Source organism: Helianthus annuus, chromosome 3 (assembly GCF_002127325.2).
Source record: "Helianthus annuus cultivar XRQ/B chromosome 3, HanXRQr2.0-SUNRISE, whole genome shotgun sequence".
Lineage (NCBI taxonomy): Eukaryota > Viridiplantae > Streptophyta > Magnoliopsida > Asterales > Asteraceae > Helianthus > Helianthus annuus.
The window spans coordinates 8010083-8017459 of record NC_035435.2 but is presented as its reverse complement, the minus strand read 5'-3'; positions in this window follow the sequence as shown (position 1 = coordinate 8017459).

Below are 7377 nucleotides of genomic sequence, written 5' to 3'. Positions count from 1 at the left end.
AATTAATTTGTTTTTATTATTTAGGTGGGGCCCACTTAAAGTTATCTTTTAGATTTTAATTTTTATTTTTAATAGTAAGGGTGTTTTTGTAATTTCATACCCACTTAACATAAAAAACTAACCTCCATCCGTGCCAGGGACTATCCGGGAACAAAATTGCAAAAGTTGGGGACTATAGCGGTAATTTTAGAAAGTTGGGGACTAAAGGTGAAAAATGAACAAACCACAGGGACTATCCGGGCATTTTTCTCTTATAATAAACAAGAATTTAGTGCCGCCATTATTTCCCGTATTGATACGAAGATTATAATTTATTTACTAGCATTATGATTCATTTACTTCTGCCTTCCACGTTACTAACCATACTTGTTCCTTCACTATGTCGTTAGAAACAATAATGCTCACCATGAGCCTACTACTTGATTTCTCTATTATTAATATCATCATTCTTCCTAGTCACCCTTCTTGTGACGTAAAAAAAACTTTGGCTATTAAAGTATGTGTGTGTGTATACATATATACTTGTCTCAACATTTAGTGACTTTATTACTATTGGTTGCTTGTTAATCCATTCCTACAGTATGGACTAATTCGCACATTTGTACCTCCTTTCTGGTTTTACACATACTTGTTTTCATTTTACCATTTCTTACAAAAATCTCTATTCTCGTCAGTGCTTAAATCATCCATCTAGGTCTTAGCCCATTATTCATTTTGTCCTTATAAGTCGATCATCACATGCTTAATACGCAACGTGTTCGGAGCATACTTCTTTCATCATAATCTTATTACCTCAACATCTTTCTACGTATATATATATAATTACTTACACCATTATATGTTACCATATTTGTCATATGTTTTACTCTTACTTGTATATCCCGTTTAGGTCTACGATGATTAACTATCAACATCTCCCTACTCACATTCCCACAACCAGCGGCAACATATCTCACGTACGTTCACATATGCATCATATATATATGTGTGTGTGTGTGTTCTTTTTGTCCTACATAATGCTTGACCAACCAGGCTATCTGTGCCACTTACTTGTTTTGTTTATACTTATCTTTAGTTAGGTGGAGAAAAAGCATCTCCTCATAAATATCTTCCTTTAAAAACTTTAATTCTACTAAACTTTACTTTTGTTTAACAAAATTTTCACCCTTAGGATCATACTATACTCGGAATTCCATCATCCTTTCATGTTCAATATTTCCTAAGCTTGTTCGTAATTATCATTCTTACCTTTCATTACATTCTAGGACCATACCATCCTCTTCCGTAATCATTGCTTTTATTCCTTCCTACCGTGTCATTTGTTATCGTTTATATTTCCTTCGTCCGTCATCTACCTTAAGCATTTTCTACATTTATTACTTCATATACTTTCCATGTCATCTTAAGTTATATTAATGCATTCATAATCATATTTCAATAACTTTCATTCCACTTGTGCATCATCATCAACATCGGTCACGATAGTCCACATCATGCATGCCTTTCGTTCATAGAGGAATAGAATCCCTCATCCATCTTACTTACTTTCTCGCACCATCCGTTACTCGAAACATATTTTATTAACAATTTTCTGCGTTTTCACCAGCCATCTACTATATCATTCGAGGTCATTATTAAAAGTTATTCTTTGGTTACGTTCGTTTCATTCTAACATTTTAAATTTTTATACTTTGCTTTCTTTCATGCTAGGTGTTAACGGTCCTTTATGGCCACCCCACATATCTCTCATTATAGGGTTGATAAACCTAACTATAACTTCATTCACAACCTTCCAATCATATACGTTCTTACTTTAAAACATTTCGACATGACCTGGTTGATATTTAGAGGATCCTAATTATCATAGGTTGCATTTTTGGAAACTTAACGAAACTATTGCTTTTGCCTCAAGAAATATTCTACAACATAGTTTAGGATATATGTTAACATACCTAAATATTTCAATGACTTTCATTCTCTTACTTATTACACATCCGTTAATCTTATATATACTTTTCACTTCATTATATGTTACTTCATGCCATCATGCTTACGTCTTATTGACCTTTGTCCTTTTAATTATGGTTATCATGCTTTTATTTCATAATTTTGGGTGTTAATAGCCACTTAGTGACCATACCGCATTCCTTTCATCATCCTCGGTGTTAACGGCTACTTCGTCCCACACCGCATACCATTCATCATCCCCGGTGTTTACGGTCACTTCGTGACCACACCGTATACCATTCATCATCCTCGGTGATTACGGTCAGTTCGTGACCACACCGTATACCATTCATCATCCTCGGTGATTACGGTCACTTCGTGACTACACCGTATACCATTCATCATCCTCGGTGCTAACGGTCACTTCGTGACCACACCGCATACCATTCATCATTCTCGGTGTTAACGGTCACTTCATGACCACATCGCATACCATTTATCATAGGGCATCATCTTTACCGTCATTATTGGTAATGTCATTATCATCATCATTTACACTCACTGCACCCGCCATCTACAATTACATACTTTATTAGATACCGTATTATTCTTTTCTTTATCATTCATGCATTATTTGCTTTCAATAATTCATTTCCGTAGGTTATAAAACCATACTATCATTCATTACGAACATTTTAGACATGTATATCGAAACATACATTCATTCTTACTCTTACTTCTTATTCATTCATTCTTTAACCAATAGCCTTCATGTTAGTCAACTTATATTCATGGTTTCATTAACAGTTTAGGGGCTTTTTCTAAGTTTAACGAAGGTCCAGAACTGAATTGGAGGCCACGGAATAACAAACAAAACAAAACAAAAAAATTTGCCAGTATTTGGAGCTCTCGCGGGCCTCGAGGGAATACCCTATTGTTTGTCACTGGCCGCGACCACGGTCGCGTGACGCGACGATGATATAGGGTGGGTGTCACGCGACGCGACGCCCCATGTTCAACAGACTCTATGTTTGTTTGTTTGTTGCTGCACTCTCCTAGCTCCAAATTTTTTCCAAAATCCTAACTTTAAAACCTCATATCTTTAGTTCTACTTATCCGTTTTACTTGATTCTTTTTCCTACGTGTCCGTAATTTAAATGTGGACCCATTTAACATCGTCATTCGCCTTAAAACTCGGTTTATAAACAAATAACCTATAAATCTTCTTTCATTTCTAACTATAAGCATAATCAAATTTACGATTTACATACTTGTATAGCGCTTCGGAACGAACACACCTTCATACGAGCTTTCGGTTTGAGTTCAAGCATTTTAACTCTAATGCTTGAATCCCTCAAACCTCGGCTCTAATACCAACTTGTCATGCCCACTTTTCACATCCGAAAATAACAAAAATGACATACAAACTTTTTAACAAAAATTGGGCATGACCCGTTCGTACAATAATCGATTCCCTGCTTTAAACAAACTTCATTCAAAATTAAGTGCTACGACACTTTTTTTAAAGATAATAAGGTTGCAACCATACAAAATTCATTACAAGTATTTTGACCAAAATACCCAAATTAAGAATTTAAAGAAAATGTCCAAACTACTTACGAACATCCTAGACTTAACTTTAACATTTACATCACAAAAATCATTTTTTGACCCTTTTACAAGAAGGCGACTTTAACCGGAAGCGCATATATGGGTGATGTGGTGTATTCGATCCGAGCTCGCCATCCTAAGCATGAGATTTACCTACATCCATAACATAAACTTGCAAGTTAGTTCGGATAAAACATATTACTAATACAATTTTAGCTTTTTCCTCATTATTTGACCCATTACCGAGTCACTTCATCTTTACATCATTTCATTGGAATTTCTCATACGACAATTCCGCTTTAACAGATATCATGCCATGTAACTTCCATCACCATAAATCATCATATTTCATCCGACCCGTTCTCACGGATCATGCATATTCTTACTTTCTCGATTATTATACTCCACTAGTTTGACTTATGAAAGTCAACACCTAGTTATCTTAACTTCATAACAATTCATCCTATTAGACCCGTTTAACTGCGGATTAATGCATCATCAAGAATAACATCATTTTCATACTTTAGACCCATTTGCACTGGTAATCAATATACTTTTTCTCTTTTCCTACTATCAATTAGCATTAAGGCATTTTTACTATAGATTCCCTCATAAAAGCATCAAACAATTATTCACAAGAGAAGTAACATAAAATCTACATTCTACATGATCGAAGTTCATAAGAACTTACCGTGGTCTTGAGTTCTTTGCGCTTTGGAGTGACTTGTTCCTTCCTCCTTCTTTGTCCTATACATCACAACTTCATATACTTAGCTTTCAAAAATTTCATTACTCTCACATTCCTTGTCATACAATATAATGTTTATGAACCACATACATTCCCACCATGATCACATCTCATCAATTTAGCAAGTATTCATATAAAATCACAACTAAATTAATTTAGTCATTTCATCGAACACATGGCGTACGTACCATCTACAAAGCATAAGTACAAGTATCTTAAGCACATTCTTCCCTAATTCATTCTTTGATTAGCATAAACATCCTTAATTTCCCAATTTGCCAACCAATCTATAAACATCTAATTCTAATTCAATTACTCATCAAGGTTTCATCAACATTTTGCTTCAATCATCAACATCATACTAACTTACATATAGAGGGTTCTACAAATTATAAATCATCCTATGGCATACAAGTGGGTTTTACCTCAAATCATCACTATATACAAAATTAAACATATTTTACCATCTACATATTCATAACAACTATCATTCAGGTTAAATTTCACATTACATTCATAGATTACACAAAAGCCCACTTAATCAAACATCACCAAAACACTTAATTCGACTTACTTGATGTTAGAGACACTTAAGGAATCAATCTCCTAACTCATGCACTGATAATTCAGCCTTTTCCTCCTTTAATTTTGTGAAATTTTGAAGAACTAGGGTATCCCCTTGCTCTCCCTCTTGTTCGATGGCACACAGCCAGGAGAAATACTGGCCCCTTTTTTTATCAATTTTCATTGCACATTTACATATTAGCCCCTTGTCTTTTAAAGTGTGTTTAAATTTGTTATTTCCCATACTAACTTGGTCTCTATTCTTTTGTTTAACTTAGTTATATACATATACTTTAAACTTACTATCATTTTCTTACGGTATCGTTTTATTGTTAACGTTTTCTGTTATTTAGCATCACGAACATAATATTATTTTTATAACATAAGAAATTTGGGGTGTTAAAAGTCTACCCCCCTTAAAGAAGGTTTCGTCCCCGAAACCTGAATACATAGATTCTGACGAGTTTATCTGTATCCCTTCGTAATTAAATACTTTGAACTTCGATAACATGCTTTCATTCGATCATTCCTCGTGATGAATCGGTCGTTACTACTCTAAACTTCTCTAATAAATTTGGTAATTCAATCTTGTATGAATCAAAGCGATCCTATTACATTATTTCATGATTATCATTCATTTGTTCAAGCTGATTTCATAAAACTTGCCTGTCAGATTATTCATTCCCGCATGCCTCTAACATCTACTTAGGGGAATTAATTATCATAATATTCATACTTGTTCATTCCTATTCATTCACATTAATTCACAAATCAAACATCAAGTTTCTAACTATTTAGTTTCTACATACACCCCTGTCACACCCCCAAAATCCACATGCGGAGTGCCGCCGCCTGGGGGCGTGACTGACCAGGATTCAGCCACCAATTATACTAAGCAATTTAAATTTATAACATAAGTAATATTCACCGACCACAGGGTTAGCAAATATCATAATCAAAGTTCAAAAGTTTTAAGTTCAAATAGTAGTTTAGGTAAGTAGCGGAAGCATAGACAAAATAGTTTAAAACAAAGTTCATAGTTCAAGTTTATTTAGGACACAACACATGGGTTAGACGACCACTACACATCCACAAGCTGCAAGCTCCTGAGTCACTAGGTACCTGCAAAGCATGCAGTAGGGTATCAACATAATGTTGGCAAGTTCACGAGGTGTCAAGTTTTAGTTTTCGAAAACATAAGTTGTTTAGATAAAGCATTTATAATCAAGTTATGGGGAGCTACCCCATCTGTAAGCTCACTAAAATGTCGATACCAAAACTGTTGACGTATAGTTTTGTGCCCCGAGTCAATGTCTATCATCATTGACCAAGATGCAAGGTTTACTAGTTCACGCCCGATCCCCCCGGTCACGGTGTGAGGTTGTCAAACCTAATAGCGCTATCAACTAATAACCCGTTCGCCCCCGGCGATTAATCGGTACTGTAAGCATGGACTTAATATGATAGAGTTTCGTTTAGTTTTGCTAGTTGTGATTTATAAATAATATCCAAATGTATCTCCCCCGGAGATAGTGAGTTAAAAGTACCCATTCATATTTTCCCCCGGAAGTATTAGTTTGGAAGTATTCTTCCCAAAGATGTCAGTTTGTCCGTGTCCCTCCCTGGGACGCATGCTTTTAGTGTGTGTGAACTCACCTTGGGTTGCTTGGCAGATTAGGTTACTTGGTCAAGCACGCTGGTCACCAGGTCCTAGCATGGTTACCAGTATAGGTCAGGTTTGGGTACAGAGATGTCACGTATAATTTTACACATAACTTAACACATAGCATGCATAACCTACAATTATCATTTAAGTTATTGGGCCTGTTCCAATCCTTAAACATTCAATCAGCACAGTAGCACAGATACAAGCCCAAAACACGTTGTCACATTTGGTGGCCCAATAACTGAGTCAGACAGCCCAATCGAGACTAAGTGGTCTCGACTCGAGAACATGCGGTCTCGAGTCGCAACCAGGAGGTCTCGAGTCATAGACTTCCGGTCTCGAGTAGTGCAGGCTTAAGTCGCAACCTTAGAGGTCTCGAGTCCAGTCTCGAGTTGTCACTATGTGGTCTTGAGTCGCAATCACCGCGGTCTCGAGTCGTAACTTAATGGTCTCGAGTCAAAACCAGAGGTCTCGACTCGTTTGCCTGCTGATTCTGATACATCTGCGAGACTTGTACTAACCAATAGAATTACAATTTCATGATCCTATGTACTATCCAATGACAATGCACAAACATGTTTCTTTGTCTAACCATTAACCAAATGGATCAAACATCAAGTTTTCCAAATATTCAAAGCACCTTCAACTCATATTCATGTTGTTCATCATATATTCAAACTATTCATCATGCATATTCATTCAAACCCGACCCGAAACATATTATCCTAGATCTATACTTGCAACTTTAAAAGTCTTTTCAGCCAACATTTACCATTACTATTACAAAAATCATGTTTACATCATATAACACCCTAGTCATGTATCAAGCCCCATTAAACAA